Raw genomic sequence first — 17050 nt, 5'->3', positions numbered from 1 at the left:
TTAACCCTTAAACGGATGGACTCTCCAAACTAGCCAGTTCAGTCCATTAACCTGGAGGTTGACTAAGACACCTAACGGAGCCTAAGAATGAAAAGAGGTTAAGTAGTCCCCCAGATAAGCAGGGCGAGTTCGTGCCCGCATAGGCCTTTCTTCCACCGTCACCGCTTGTGGCTCTGGCCCTTGGGGAACCCACAGAGGCTGGGGCTCAGGTGGTAGTGGTGGAGGAGGTCCATCCAGTGGCGTCTCTGGCCTGCATGTCTGTTTTGTGTGCCTTCGTGTTCCTTGAGGGGCAGGGACTTTTCTGAGGCGGCTGGCGTGCCAGCGTGATCCATTGCTCATCATGAATGTGGCGGGCCCCAGTTGTCGACTGACCTGCAAGGGGTCCGACCAGAATGAGGCCATTTTGTTGCACCGCTGAGGCCGTCGGGCTCGGACCCAGTCTGACACTTGAATGATCGACTTCTTCACCCTGTGTGCCTTGTCAAAACGCTGTTTCATTGCTCTTTGGTGCCCGGTCACTGCCTGCTGTTCTTGGGTGCGCCTAGTCGCCGGTTCTGCTACTCTCTGTGTTCTGAGTCTGTCCAGTGGCAGTTCCATCTCACGACCTAGCATGAGGGATGCCGGGGAGACCTGTGTTGTTGTGTGTTTGCTTGCTCTGTAGTGCATTAGCGTTTGATTCAAAGCAGTTTGGAACGTGCACCCCTGGACCAGGTGCGCTCTGATGCCGTTCTTCAGCGTTTGGTTGAAGCGTTCCACCCCTCCGTTAGCTTGTGGGTTGTAGTAGGCCGTGCGGATGTGTTTGATTCCCTTGTTGCTGAGATATGAGGAGAACTCGGCAGAGGTTAGCTGGGGCCCATTGTCCGTGGTAAGGGTGAGGGGTAGGCCCCACCTTGTGAACAGGCTGTCTAGGATGTCCACGATGGCCTGTGCTGTGACAGTTCCGACAGGAACCACTTCTGGCCACTTAGAGTGGAGGTCATACACCACCACCAGGAAGCGCTGATGGTGAGGGACTGCGTGTCCATGGATCTCGCCACAGATGTCCAGTTGGATGTGCTCCCAGGGGTGGGACGGCCATGCGAGAGGCTGCAGGGGGGTGGGGCGGACTGTCCTGTTTTCCCACTGAGGAGGCATGCAGCACAATCCCTGACCAGGGCTTCAATGTCGTGGTCGATGCCTGGCCACCACACAAGGTCTCGACATCGCTGTTTGACCTTGACTATCCCCAAGTGACCCTCGTGCGCCATGGATAGAACACGCGCACGCAGGCCACTCGGGACCACAGTGCAAAACCCTCGAGAGACACAGACTTCTTCCCAGCAAGAAAGTTCGGTGCTTCACTCTGGCGAAAGTCGCCAGCTCTTCCGGCACATGTGCTGGCCATCCAGTGCGTATGTAGGTGCGCAGGGTAGACAGTGTGGGATCCTGTTCCGATGCTTGCTTCAGCTCCTCCAGTGAGACGACTGACTGAAGAGGAGCGTAGAGCATTTGTACAAGCTCTGTTTCGTTGTCGTCTGGCAAGACGGTTGGAGTAGGAGCGTCAAAGGAGCGTGAGAGGAGGTCTGCCACCACGTTATCCCTCCCCGGAGTGAACTTCAGCTGATAGTCATACTGTCTGAGGCGGTCGGCCCATCTGTGCAGCCGAAGTGGCTTGTGGCCAGTTCCTGATGCTGACAGTAGCGTTGTGAGGGACTGGTGGTCGGTTCGGAGTGTGAACAGACGGCCATATAGGTAGAGGTGCCACCTTTCGCACGCCCAGACACAGGCCAGTGCTTCTCGTTCGCCCACAGAGTACCGTTGTTCTGTGGGGCTCAGGGCCCCTTGAGGCGAAGGCGACGGGCCTCTCAATGCCATTCTGCAGCTGTGAGAGGACAGCTCCTAGTGCTCCAGCTGAGGCGTCACATGTGACAATGGTGTGGCAGACGGGGTCAAAGTGAGCCAGGACTGGGGCTGTGGTGAGCTGGCTCTTCAGTGAGCGGACCGCGTCTGAGCAGGCTGCCGTCCAGGCCCATGGCTCATCCTTCTTGAGGAGCTGGCGAAGGGGCGCTGTGGTCTGAGAGTAGTGGGGCAGAAACCGGAGGTAGTAAGCTGTCATGCCCAAGAATGAGGCCACCTGAGAGGCTGAGGTCGGTTCCGGGATCCGGTGGACGGCTTCAATGTTCGACATGAGTGGGGCAATGCCTTTGGCCGACAGGCGGAAGCCCACAAACTCGACGGCTGGAGCTGCAAAGGTGCACTTTCCACCGTTCAGGGTCAGGTTGTTCCGCAGTAGAGCACTGAATACTCTGTGGAGTCGATAATCATGGATGTGGAGGTCAGGGCCGTGGACCACGATGTCATCCAGATAGACCGCCACCCCAGGTATTCCAGCGAGGATGGTGCTCATCACCTTCTGGAAGCAGCTGGGGGCGGAGCTAAGTCCAAAAGGCATGCGTGTATATCTGAACACGCCAGCGTGTGTGACAAAGGCCGTGAGGTCTCTGCTAGCTGCATGGAGGGGTACCTGAAGATAACCCTGACGAAGGTCAAGCTTCGTGAAGATCGTGGAGCCATGGAATTGTGCGGTCAGCTCCTCAGCTGTAGGCAAGGGGTACTTATCCGGGACAACGGCCTTGTTCACAGCACGGAGATCCACACAGGTCCGGATTCCACCTGACTTTTTGGTTGCAATGACCAAGTTTGAAATCCAGGGGGCAGCGTTGACTGGCTCAATGATGCCTGCATCCAACTGTGACTGGAGATCTTTTGTGACATCATCACGCAGTGCAAAGGGAATGCGCCGCAGGGGCTGCATGACTGGGGTCACTTCCCGGATTCACTAGGGGCCTGTGAGTAAAGGCTGTGAGGCAGCCCAGTCCATCAAACAGAGTCGGCCAGTTCTGTTGCCATGTGCAGGTAACCTGGTAGATAGCTGACCCACTGTCATCTCTCAGTGTGAATCCCAAGCCTGTGAAGAGGTCGAGGCCCAGGAGGTTGGCACCCCGCTTTGCAACATGAAATGTGAATGATGGCAGATGTTTGGTGCCGTAGTGTACTGGGACCTGGAGGGTGCCTACAATGTCTATCTTAGATCTACCGTACCCACACAGGGCAGTGGAGGGCTGTTGGAGTGGTAGGTGACTGAAAAACTTGTAGTAAGTGGCAAGGTTGAGCAACGACACCGCAGCGCCAGTATCCAGCAGCAAAGGCAAACCCACCTCACCCAGCTGCACAGTGCATGTCCTGAATGACACATGGTTGGTGGAGACGGTTCGGATTTCCGTGTGTTCATGTTGAGAGTGAGATGAAACGAAGGGCCTGTTCTGGGTGGAGCTAGTAGCAGGGGCAGAACGACACACTTTCGCAAAGTGATTGTATTTTGAACAGTTCTTGCATATTTTCCCACGGGCTGGGCAGTTTGAAGCCCTTGAATTGTGAGAGCTAGCCCCACAGTTGCCACAGCTAGTTCTGTTTGTTTGTCTGTGTGCCTGCTGCACGGGCATGTCGGTGTCTGTGTCCATGCAGCTATCGACGCGGGAGGGCGTGCGCAGCGCGTGATCGTTGTAGTGCGCCTGCTCGGGCTGAAGCTGCTGTGTGAGAATGGCTGGGGGCCGAGTGTATGCTGCAGAGCTGTCTGTTAGCATAGAAGAGCATTCCAACGCCGCTTCAACCTGGAGTGCTATTTTAATAGCTCCATCTAGTTGTAAATTATCCGATTCCAAAAGCAGTTTCTCCCTTGTCTTTTCACATAACGTCCCCTCTATCAACTGATCCCTGATGATCTCGTCCTGAAGTGTCCCGTAGTTACAAGAGCTAGCCAAATCCCTCAGATTAGCCACGTAGCTTTGAATGGACTCACCCGGCCGTTGGTGTCTCTTCCGTGGCCGGTAGCGTCGGAGGAGCACTCGCTCTTTCCCGGCGAAGTGGTTCCGTAAGAGGCTGACTGCAGCAGTGAATGTAGGAGCCGATCCAAGCGCTCTGAAAATCCTCTGTCCCTCTGTACCAAGGCAGTGACGGAGCAGTGCTGTCCTCCGCTTGTCGGAGATTGTAGAAAAGTCCATAGCTTCTAAATAAGTGTTAAAACTATCAAGCCAGTTATTCCACGGGACTGGAGGTTCGCCAGGCACGGCGAGGAATGGTGCTGGCGGTGGTAAACTGAATTCAGCCATCTTCGTCGCCAATGTTATATCTAGCCTAGTTGTAAAAGAACGGACATCTGCACAGTTTCACATTGAACATCACTCTGTCGTTTAATGACATGTGCCACGCATTCTGACAACCCATTCATCCGTAACGCAGCACACTGTCGTAAACCATAACAACGTACAGTACGACGTACAGCACGTCGTACCATACATAACATATAGGCCTATATATTTATGGAATAGAGATGTTATATGTTTCTGGAGGATGCACCATGCTGCCTTGTTGACAACATGACTGGAGGGCAGAATACTGTTCCATTGAAAAGGGAGCTCCTCCCTCACAACTTTTGCCCGTTCACGTCACAGGCCATAAACCGGTGCAGCGCAGCTCAGGTTACAGAAGAAAAAACTTTAAGCACATTTTCAATTGACTAAGTACAACACACAAAACCACACAGTAACTTTTTCACCAAACCTAATCAGTGTTTCATCTAGAAATACCTTTCATATAAAGTAATTGCCTTTCACAATGCTCACAATACTTTTCATATGATTCTCTTATCATTTCTTTAAATACATTTGACCATCACTTCATCCAACTGAGCTTAATGGTTAATCACTTAACCGTTTGGTAAACCTATAGATTTTAAACTGGTTTGTCTACGGAAAGCATTCAGACCCCTTGACTTGTTCCCCATTTTGTTACGTTACAGCCTTACATTTTAGTCATTTAGCAGACGCTATTATCCAGAGCGACTTACAGTTAGTGAGTGCATACATTATTTTTTTATTTTTTATACTGGCCCCCCGTGGGAAACGAACCCACAACCCTGGCGTTGCAAACGCCATGCTCTACCAACTGAGCTACATCCCTGCCGGCCATTCCCTCCCCTATCCTGGACGACGCTGGGCCAATTGTGCGCCGCCCCATGGGTCTCCCGGTTGCGGCCGGCTACGACAGAGCCTGGATTCGAACAAGGATCTCTAGTGGCACAGCTAGCACTGTGATGCAGTGCCTTAGACCACTGCGCCACTCTGAAATTGATTGAATCGTTTTTTCCCCTCATCAATCTACACAATAACCCTTAAATACAAAGCAAAAACAGGTTTTTAGAAAAAAACAGAAATATCACATTTACATAAGTATTCAGACCCTTTACTCAGTACTTTGTTGAAGCACCTTTGGCAGCGATTACAGCATTGAGTCTTCTTGGGTATGATGTTACAAGCTTGGCACACCTGTATTTGAGGAGTTTCTCCCATTCTTCTCTGCAGATCCTCTCAGGTTCTGTCAGGTTGGATGGGGAGCGTTGCTGCACAGCTATTTTCAGGTCTCTCCAGAGATGTTAGATCAGTTTCAAGTCCGGGCTCTAGCTGGGCCACTCAAGGACATTGAGACTTGTCCCGAAGCCACTCCTGCGTTGTCTTGGCTGTGTGCTTAGGGTGGTTGTCCTGTTGGAATGTGATATCCAATTGATAGTTACAGTCTTGTCCCATAGCTGCAACTCCCGTGCGGACTCGGGAGAGGCGAAGGTCGAGAGCCAAGCGTCCTCCGAAACACGACCCCGCCAAGCCGCACTGCTTCTTGACACACTGCTCCCTTAACCCGGAAGCCAGCCGCACCAATGTCTTAACCTGGAAGCCAGCCGCACCAATGTCTTAACCCGGAAGCCAGCCGCACCAATGTCTTAACCCGGAAGCCAGCCGCACCAATGTGTCGGAGGAAACACCGTACAGCTGGCCACCGAAGTCAGCGTGCATGCGCCCGGCCGCCACAAGGAGTCGCTAGAGCACAATGGGACAAGGACATCCCAGCCGGCCAAACCCTCCCCTAACCCGGACGATGCTGGGCCAATTGTGTGCCGCCTCATGGGTCTTCCAGTCGCGGCCGGCTGCGACACAGCCCGGGATCGAACCCGGATCTGTAGTGACGCCTCTAGCACTGCGATGCCCTAGGTTCTCCCATCTCCACAGAGGAACTCTAGATCTCTGTCAGAGTGACCATCTGGTTCTTGGTCACCTCCCTGACCAAGGCCCTTCTCACCCGATTGCTCAGTTTGACCGGGAGGCCAGCTCTAGGAAGAGTCTTGATGGTTCCAAACTTCTTCCATTTAAGAATGATGGAGGCCTCTGTGTTCTTGGGGATCTTCAATACTGCAGACATTTTTTGGGACCCTTCCCCAGATCTGTGCCTCGACACAATCCTGTCTCGGAGCTCTACGGACAAATCCTTTGACCTCAAGTCTTGGTTTTTGCTCTGACATGCACTGTCAACTGTGGGACCTTATATAGACAGTTGTGTGCCTTTCCAAATCATGAGGGGGAATAGGCTTTGTCGTGCCCTCTTCACGATTGGTGTGTTTGGACCATGAAAGTTTGTTGGTGATGTGTACAGCAAGGAACTTGAAGCTCTCAATCTGCTCCACTACAGCCCTGTCGATGAGAATGGGGGCGTGCTCAGTCCTCTTTTTCCTGTAGTCCACATAATCTCCTTTGTCTTGATCACGTTGAGGTCTCTGACCTCCTCCCTATAGGCTGTCTCATTGTTGTCGGTGATCAGGCCTACCACTGTTGTGTCGTCGGCTAACTTAATGATGGTGTTAGAGTCGTGCCTGGCCATGGAGTCATGGGTGAACAGGGAGTACAGGAGGGGACTGAGCACGTACCCCTGAGGGGCCCCCGTGTTGAGGATCAGCGTGGCAGATGTGTTGTTACCTACCCTTACCACCTGGGGGCGGCCAGTCAGGAAGTCCAGGATCCATTTGCAGAGGGAGGTGTTTAGTCCCAGGGTCCTTAGTTTGGTGACGAGCTTTGAGGGCACTATGGTGCTGCTGAGCTGTAGTCAATGAATAGCATTCTCACGCACGTAGGTGTTCCTTTTGTCCAGGTGGGAAAGGGCAGTGTGGAGTGCAATAGAGATTGCATCATCTGTGGATCTGTTGGGGCGGTATGCAAATTGGAGTGGGCCTAGGGTTTCTGGGATAATGGTGTTGATGTGAGCCATGACCAGCCTTTCAAAGCACTTCATGGCTACAGACATGAGTGCTATGGGTCGGTAGTCATTTAGGCAGGTTACCTTAGTGTTCTTGGGCACAGGGACTATGGTGGTCTGCTTGAAACATGTTGGTATTACAGACTCAGTCAGGGACAGGTTGAAAATGTCAGTGGAGACACTTGCAAGTTGGTCAGCGCATGCTCGGAGTATACGTCCTGGTAAGCCGTCTGGCCCTGCGGCATTGTGAATGTTGACCTGTCTAAAAGTATTACTGGCATTGGTTACGGAGAGTGTGATCACACAGTCTTCCAAACAGCTGATGCTCTGATGCATGCTTCAGTGTTGCTTGCCTCGAAGCGAGCATAGAAGTAATTTAGCTCGTCTGGTAGGCTCGTGTCACTGGGCAGCTCGCGGCTGTGCTTCCCTTTGTAGTCTGTAATAGGTTGCAAGCCCTGCCACATCCGACGAGCGTCAGAGCCGGTGTAGTACGATTCAATCTTAGTCCTGTATTGACTCTTTGCCTGTTTGATGGTTCGTCTGAGGGCATAGTGGGATTTCTTATAAGCGTCCCGGTTAGAGTCCCGCTCCTTGAAAGCAGCAGCTCTACCCTTTAGCTCAGTGCGGATGTTGCCTGTAATCCATGGCTTCTGGTTGGAGTATGTACGTACGGTCACTGTGCGGACGATGTCATCGATGCACTTATTGATGAAGCCAGTGACTGATGTGGTGTACTCCTCAATGCCATCGGAAGAATCCCGGAACATATTCCAGTCTGTGCTACCAAAACAGTCCAGTAGCTTAGCTATTACTATTTGATGCACAGGCCTGTCAAGGTGAAGGGGTCGCCTATGTCATTGTGTGGGACAACGTCAGGTTCCACCATGCAGAGGAGGTTCAGGCATGGTTTCGGGCCCATCCCCAACTCGTGATCCTATACCTGCCCCCATACTCTCCTTTCCTCAACCCTATTGAGGATTTTTTTCAGCATGGAGGTGGAAGGTATACTATCGGTATCCCCATGAGCGTGCCACCATCCTGCTGGCCATGGATGAGGCATGTGATGACATCAATGCAGACCAATGTTCAAGCTTGGATTGTGTCGCCATGCCAAGGGTTATTTCTGCGGTGCATGAACAATGAGGACATTCACTGATGTGGATGAGAATTTATGGCCAAATGTTCAAGATAAGCTTGACGCAAATGAATGTGTGCTATACGTTTTTATTTTCATTCAATTCGTTTTATTTAATTTCTTACATTTCATTAGACAATACACCTATGTTGCAATTATATCTGGGAAAAAAAAGAGAGGATGTGTTATTCGATCACACCTTTGATTAAACATTGGATAGATATTATGGAAATGATAGATTTTCTGTCAATTTTGTTGTTGGGTAATGTAAGTGTATTGCATAATGTGAACTGTAATTTACAGCACTGTAGCGTATTACTTTCAGCACTTCTAAGGTATGAAAATAATAATGTAAGTCGCTCTGGATAAGAGCGTCTGCTAAATGACGTAAATGTAAATGTAAATGTAAGGGCGATTTGAAACACCTATCTTGCATTGGATTAACTGGTAATTAAAACGACTAAATTGAAAAGATGTTAAACCAGTGTTCTCATTACATTTGACAAATTTATATTTTGAATCAAATGGTTGTGTGGGGAGAGAAGTCTACAATTGAAATGAATGCACAATTACAGGTTTTGAATGAAGACTGGCTGCTTTACAAGTGTGACCTTACAAGTCGTCTCAAATAAAACTGTGAAGGACCTCGGCGTTACTCTTGACCCTGATCTCTCTTTTGACGAACATATCAAGACTGTTTCAAGGACAGCTTTTTTCCATCTACGTAACATTGCAAAAATCAGAAATTTTCTGTCCAAAAATGATGCAGAAAAATTAATCCATGCATTTGTTACTTCTAGGTTAGACTACTGCAATGCTCTACTTTCCGGCTACCCGGATAAAGCACTAAATAAACTTCAGTTAGTGCTAAATACGGCTGCTAGAATCCTGACTAGAACCAAGAAATTTGATCATATTACTCCAGTGCTAGCTTCCCTACACTGGCTTCCTGTTAAGGCAAGGGGCTGATTTCAAGGTTTTACTGTTAACCTATAAAGCGTTACATGGGCTTGCTCCTACCTATCTTTCCGAGTTGGTCCTGCCGTACATACCAATACGTACGCTCACGGTCACAAGACGCAGGCCTCCTAATTGTCCCTAGAATTTCTAAGCAAACAGCGGGAGGCAGGGCTTTCTCCTATAGATCTCCATTTTTATGGAACAGTTTGCCTACCCATGTGAGAGACGCAGACTCGGTCTCAACCTTTAAGTCTTTACTGAAGACTTATCTCTTCAGTAGGTCATATGATTGAGTGTAGTCTGGCCCAGGAGTGTGAAGGTGAACGGAAAGGCTCTGGAGCAACGAACAGCCCTTGCTGTCTCTGCCAGGCCGGTTCCCCTCTCTCCACTGGGGTTCTCTGCCTCTAACCCTGTTACAGGGGCTGAGTCACTGGCTTGCTGGTGCTCTTTCATGCCGTCCCTAGGAGGGGTGCGTCACTTGAGTGGGTTGAGTTACTGACGTGATCTTCCTGTCTGGGTTGGCGCCCCCCCTTGGTTTGTGCTGTGGTGGAGACCTCTGTGGGCTATACTCGGCCTTGTCTCAGGATTGTAAGTTGGTGGTTGAGGATATCCCTCTGGTGGTGCGGGGGCTGTGCTTTGGCAGAGTGGGTGGGGTTATATCCTTCCTGTTTGGCCCTGTCCGGGGTTTCTTCGGATGGGGCCACAGTGTCTCCGGACCGCTCCTGTCTCAGCCTCCAGTATTTATGCTGCAGTAGTTTATGTGTCGGGGGGCTGGGGTTAGTTGGTTATACCTGGAGTACTTCTCCTGTCTTATCCAGTGTCCTGTGTGAATTTAAGTATGCTCTCTCTAATTCTCTCGTTCTCTCTTTCTCTCTGAGAACCTGAGCCCTAGGACCATACGTCAGGACTACCGGGCATGCTGACACCTTGCTGTCCCCAGTCCGCCTGGCCTTGCTGCTATTCCAGTTTCAACTGTTCTGCCTGCGGTTACGAAACCCCTACCTGTCCCAGACCTGCTGTTTTCAACTCTTAATGATCGGCTATGAAAAGCCAACTGAGAGACCTGAGCCCTAGGACCATACGTCGGGACTACCGGCCGTGGTGACTCCTTGCTGTCCCCAGTCCGCCTGGCCTTGCTGCTATTCCAGTTTCAACTGTTCTGCCTGCGGTTATGGAACCCCTACCTGTCCCAGACCTGCTGTTTTCAACTCTTAATGATCGGCTATGAAAAGCCAACTGAGATTTATTCCTGATTATTATTTGACCATGCTTGTCACTTATGAACATTTTTGAACATCTTGGCATGGTTCTGTTATAATCTCCACCCGGCACAGCCAGAAGAGGACTGGCCACCCCTCATAGCCTGGTTCCTCTCTAGGTTTCTTCCTAGGTTTTGGCCTTTCTAGGGAGTTTTTCCTAGCCACCGTGCTTCTACACCTGCATTACTAGCTGTTTGGGGTTTTAGGCTGGGTTTCTGTAAAGCACTTCGAGATATTAGCTGATGTAAGAAGGGCTATATAAAATAAAATTGATTGATTGATTGATTGACCAGTTTTGACTTTTGTCCTAAGAGTTGTGAAAATGTACCACATAACTTGTGAAAATAGTACCAAAGCTATTAACACAAACTGTAATATAACTACCTCATATCAGATAGCCGCCAGGCAAAGTTAGGATTTTAGGGCAAGTGGCATTTCCTAACATAGTTTAAGCATCCCTATCAGTACAATTGAACTAGCACAACACAATTTTTGGCAGAGGCGGGATTAAAGAGCTGGTGGCCAATGAATAAAGTCTAATCCAATTCACCTATCACTGGGGGGCTACAATAAAATTGAGGATAATTTGATTGTATTCTTAACATATCGATACATTTGCCTAATATTAATGTGGTTAATAGCAAATTAACTATAAGAGCATGCGATTTACATTAATATACAAATGTTTATAATAGGAACACTTTACAATTAAACTTTTTATACAGTAATATAGCTAATGTCATTGTGAGTTGTCTTTGGGGGCAGTCTTTTCATAGACTTTTATTTACGGATATAAAGCAGTTCATGCAACTGATTCATGTCCTGGCGAGATGAGATATAGTTTGTCAAATTAACATCAATTATTTTTTATTTTAGCATTTTAGCGTACCCTAACCCATTTTCTAGCCATAACCTACAGTGATTCCCATAGCCTGCTACGCGAATTATCCTAACCTGCTACGTAAATTCTCCTAACCTGCTACGAAAAGTCCATTTTGACAAACAGGATCCCTTCTTGCCAAAACCTCTTTATTCCGTTTGATTGTGAATGGGATTACATCTTTACCTGGTTGGTCACGTGTGTATCAGTCAATGATTGGTAGTGGGAAACTGCATGTCATTTCAGCGCCGAAATGTCTAGTAAGATGACATAAAAAGCTTTTTATAGTCGTTTGTTTGAATGAAACAGTTATATGTCAAACTCATCCTGTCAGACCAGTTTTCAAATGTCAGGGTAGGTAGGTAGGTAGCCATTACGCAGGTAAAGGGAGTGAACAAAAACTCCACAATTGTTTGTGGCGAGGACAGAACAAACATGGTACATGAACCACAAACTGGAAGACCACACTGAAAGAAAAAGGAGAAATTATCGACGGAGAAGGAATACTGGTGAGTAGTTAGTTGTATTATCCGCCGCCAAATTAGAGCTATTTTCAAGGATTTGTTCAGTGTGACGTTGACGTTATTTCATACACTGACATAATCACAAAATCGAAAACTGAATGAAGTCGTATGTCGGTTTTCTCACAAGATCTAGTTAATTCAAATTTAAATGCGATTTAATTGATCACTTATTGTCAATAAACAGGCCACTTATGATGTTTCCAGACGTTCTGAAACAGATTTGCGTTGTTTCTGTGTAGTTGAACTTTTCCACATCCTCTCTTTTTTTTTTTTTACACTAATTGTTTGTAAACAATTTATTATGATTCTCTACACGGGATGTGAATTACATTTAGTTGTAGTCTTGATACTCTTCCTGGAGACAGTCTGTCTCCAACACAATCTATAGGGTTGCTTCAGGATGGAGAAGAGTCTCACTTTCTCTGTCTATTAACTCTCTCTCACACACACACACACACACACAGCAGACAATGTCCTGCACTGGCCGCTAGATCTGCACTATAGGCTTGGATTGATGTGCATTCCCGGTAATACACGCGTGTCCCCCGTGGACCGGCTCATACATAAAGCATCCTCTATTCAGGCTGCGAAGGCATCATTTCCCTCCTTAACTAGCTTTAATGGCGAGTCGTGGGGGGAAAAAAAAAAACTGGAAAAATGTGTACTGTCTTAATAAAACACAATTTTCCACCACCACTTTCTGATTTTTTTCTGACAATTTAGGATGTTGCACACCCTTGGCTGAACACTGTGTGCAACATCCTAAATTGTCAGAAAATGGTGATGGAAAATTGGGTTTTATTAGAACAGTACATGCACACACACAGGCCAGTTTATTAGGTTTACCCATCTAGTACCGGGTTGGACCCCCTTTGCCTCCAGAACAGCCTGACATTTTCGGGGCATGGAAACGTTGCTCAATTGGTATCAAGGGAACTAAAGTGTGCCAGGAAAACATTCCCCACACCATTACACCACCGCCATCAGCCTGTACTGTTGACACCAGGCAGGATGGACCATGGACTTACACCAAATCCTGAGTCTGCCGTCAGCATGACTCAACAGAAACTGGGATTCGTCGGACCAAGCTCAAAGTTGCTTAGGTCACTTGTTTTGCCCGTTTTAACGTTCAATCGAACAGTAGCTGGATGCCTGCCTGCCTGCTTTATATAGCAAGCCGCGTGACTCACTGTAGGTGCAAAACATTTTCGTGAACAGGGTGGTGTACCTAATAAACTGGCCTCAGTGTATATTCCCACTTTGTTTCATTTTACATTTTAGTCATTTAGCAGAAGCTCTTATCCAGAGCGACTTACAGTTAGTGAGTGCATACATTTTCATACTGGCCCCCTGGTGGGAAACGAACCCACAACCCTGGCGTTGCAAGCGCCATGCTCTACCAACTGAGCTACACGGGGCCTGTTTCCAGGCGGCTTGCCATTTTTTAAAGCTGGTTAAGGAATAAAAATGATGCCTTTGCAGACTGAACGGAGGATGCTTTATGTACGAGCCGGTCCACGGCTGACACGACTGTATTACCGGGAATGCACATCAATCCTAGACGATAGGGCAGATCTAGCGACCAGTATCGCCTGCCTAGGCTAGCACACACACAGAGGGAAAGACTGCAGAGTTGCCTTGACCCATATTCTTGAATTTTGGCAGTCCAAGAGATGGCGAAACACTGATCATTTTCTTACCTCTGCAATGTGTCAGTCACCACCTTGTCACCCCTGTGGTTTGGGGTCCAGTTTGAGGCCTCAACACCACCATAGGTCATGCTCAACACAGATGACTCTACCTCTGATTTTAAATGTGGATGATATTACGTGATGGATTGGCCGTTCGAACGCTGACAGTATAATGGGCCGCCTCGGGGTCAGTGCACTTCCTGAATGTGTTCCACATGGGTCGGTTCAGGTTGAATGTGTGAATGAAGCCCCAGGGGTGGCTTTGCCAAGCAGGATGTAGGGTTTAAATGGTTGACAGGAATAGGAGCAGGCCTGGTTAAAACACACACACTGATGTGGTGATAGAGATGTGTATTTAGGTGTAGTGTTAGTCTGAGTGCTCATAATGTACTGTAACAGATTAGCCTTCTTGTGGATGACTTCCTCTTCTATGTTCCCAGTCCGCATCCCAAATTACACCCTATTTCCTGAATAGTGCCTATATGGGTCTGGTCAAAAGTAGTACATTATATACGGAATAGGGTGCCATTTGGGACACATACTTTGTAATGGAATGTCCTCCATCCCTATTGTATATTCCTCCCAGTTAGTCAGTGATGTGTAGGATCTGTTCCTTAAGAGGACAGCCTGAGGTAGGGCCAGTCAGTGATGTGTAGCATCTGTTCCGTAAGAGGACAGCCTGAGGTAGGGCCAGACAGTGATGTGTAGGATCTGTTCCTTAAGAGGACAGCCTGAGGTAGGGCCAGTCAGTGATGTGTAGGATCTGTTCCTTAAGAGGACAGCCTGAGGTAGGGCCAGTCAGTGATGTGTAGCATCTGTTCCTTAAGAGGACAGCCTGAGGTAGGGCCAGTCAGTGATGTGTAGGATCTGTTCCTTAAGAGGACAGCCTGAGGTAGGGCCAGTCAGTGATGTGTAGGATCTGTTCCTTAGAGGACAGCCTGAGGTAGGGCCAGTCAGTGATGTGTAGGATCTGTTCCTTAAGAGGACAGCCTGAGGTAGGGCCAGTCAGTGATGTGTAGGATCTGTTCCTTAAGAGGACAGCCTGAGGTAGGGCCAGTCAGTGATGAGTAGCATCTGTTCCTTAAAAGGACAGCCTGAGGTAGGGCCAGTCAGTGATGTGTAGGATCTGTTCCTTAAGAGGACAGCCTGAGGTAGGGCCAGTCAGTGATGTGTAGGATCTGTTCCTTAAGAGGACAGCCTGAGGTAGGGCCAGTCAGTGATGTGTAGGATCTGTTCCTTAAGAGGACAGCCTGAGGTAGGGCCAGTCAGTGATGTGTAGGATCTGTTCCTTAAGAGGACAGCCTGAGGTAGGGCCAGTCAGTGATGTGTAGGATCTGTTCCTTAGAGGACAGCCTGAGGTAGGGCCAGTCAGTGATGTGTAGGATCTGTTCCTTAGGAGGACAGCCTGAGGTAGGGCCAGACAGTGATGTGTAGGATCTGTTCCTTAGGAGGACAGCCTGAGGTAGGGCCAAAGACCGTACAGTATGAAGATTGGTGGAAACTGCTTGTCCAATAGAAAACCCTAATAACGCTTGTAGGTGACGTTGGCTAGCTAAGCTGATGCGCAGGAAAACATAATTGGGTCTACCGGTCGTCTTGCGCCGAACTGCTTATGTGCAGGCCATTCAAATCAAAGGCACTCCTTCGATATAAAGCAGTTTCTGACAAATGAAAGTGTCAGTTTGTCACTGTCACGGGTTGGACTAATAACATGTTAAACTATTTAAGAAATTAGCTCGAATTTAGGTTGTGCCTTATAGATTTTGAGAAAATGTAATAATTTAAGGAATAATTTTTTACTTCTTCACTCATTGACTTCTCATACCACGGCCTAGTCTGCTTCAAATAAAATACAATTGTCACATGCGCCGAATACGACAGGTGTAGACCTTACAGGGAATGCTTACTTACAAGCCCTTAACCAGCAATGCAATTTTAATAAAGAATACCAATTTTTTATTTTATAAATTAAAGAAATAACACAAAATAAAAGTAACAAATAATTAAAGAGCAGCAGTAAAAATAACAATAGCGAGGCTATATACAGGGGGTACCGGTACCGAGTCAATGTGTGGGGGCACCGGTTAGTCGAGGTAATTGAGGTAATATGTACATGTAGGTAGAGTTATTAAAGTGACTATGCATAGATAATAAACAGAGAGTGGCAGCAGCGTAAAAGTGAGAGGGGGGGGGGGGCGCCATTTGATTAGCCATTTGGGTAGCCATTTGATTAGATGTTCAGGAGTCTTATGGCTTTGGGGTAGAAGCTGTTTAGAAGCCTCTTGGACCTAGACTTGGTGCTCCGGTACCGCTTGCCGTGCGGTAGCAGAGAGAACAGTCTATGACTAGGGTGGCTGGAGTCTTTGACAATTTTTAGGGCCTTCCTCTGACACCGCCTAGTATAGAGGTCCTGGATGGCAGGAAGCTTGGCCCCAGTGATGTACTGGGCCGTACGCACTACCCTCTGTAGTGCCTTGCGGTCGGAGGCCGAGCAGTTGCCATACCAGGCAGTGATGCAACCAGTCAGGATGCTCTCGATGGTGCAGCTGTAGAACCTTTTGAGGATATGAGGACCCATGCCAAATCTTTTCAGTCTCCTTAGGGGGAATAGGTTTTGTCGTGCCCTCTTCACGACTGTCTTGGTGTGCTTGGACCATGTTAGTTAGTTTGTTGGTGATGTGAACACCAAGGAACTTGAAGCTCTCAACCTGCTCCACTACAGCCCCGTTGACGAGAATGGGGGCGTGCTCGGTCCTCTTCTTTTTCCTGTAGTCCACAATCATCTCCTTGGTCTGTATCGCAAGCGTTCCCAGAAGTCTTGTGATGTTGTTCCTCTGGGTTTAGAAAAACTCTGTGGTTAGGGCCTATTGTTATTGTTTATTATAGGTCTGAAATCTACACCCTAGGACATGTTCAGGGCTACAAGTCACAGCACAGTAACACAAGCTAAGGCTGAGAGAGAGAACACATTCTTGTTCCTGCGTTTGCCCAGGAAGTTATGTGTCTTTGACAGGGATAGCATAACGGCTAACGTTCTTCAACTGTCAGACATAAGGTGTGATGTTGAGTCTTGTTAGTTAGGTGATAAACCGAGCTGACCATGGTGGTGAAGGCGGGTGATGGAGACTACAGGCAAAGCAAGTCTGACCCCTCTGATTAGGAAAATGTCCCATTCCTTTCCTTATGGAAATAAATGTCCCTCGAAAGGGTACCAAGAAAACAAGATTTGAATCCTGACTTGTAAGGCAAATGTTGTGAAGTCAAGTATGTTTTTTGCTTGAAGACCAACCTCTCTTCCTTTATCAATCTCCATTTTCCTTATAGCTGCTTTTAAAGCATGGTGTGTACTCCAGTTGTCTGACTGATAGCCTGGTGTGTACTCCAGTTGTCAGACTGATAGCCTGGTGTGTACTCCAGTTGTCTGACTGATAGCCTGGTGTGTACTCCAGTTGTCTGACTGATAGCATGGTGTGTATCCAGTTGTC

General features: G+C 48.3%; 1 protein-coding gene across 1 annotated transcript in view; it reads left to right on the top strand.

Annotated features, from left to right (window-relative positions):
* The first annotated feature begins 11529 nt into the window (after positions 1-11529).
* Positions 11530-17050, top strand: part of LOC121573380 (phospholipid-transporting ATPase IC) — a 54407-nt gene continuing 48886 nt past the window's right edge. The window contains exon 1 of the mRNA XM_041885317.2: positions 11530-11859. The gene's annotated coding sequence lies outside the window, so the exon portion shown is untranslated. The remainder of the gene's footprint in view (positions 11860-17050) is intronic.

This window comes from Coregonus clupeaformis, chromosome 9, assembly GCF_020615455.1.
Source record: "Coregonus clupeaformis isolate EN_2021a chromosome 9, ASM2061545v1, whole genome shotgun sequence".
NCBI lineage: Eukaryota > Metazoa > Chordata > Actinopteri > Salmoniformes > Salmonidae > Coregonus > Coregonus clupeaformis.
Note: the sequence above shows the minus strand (reverse complement) of the source record. Positions and strands in the feature narration are given on the sequence as shown.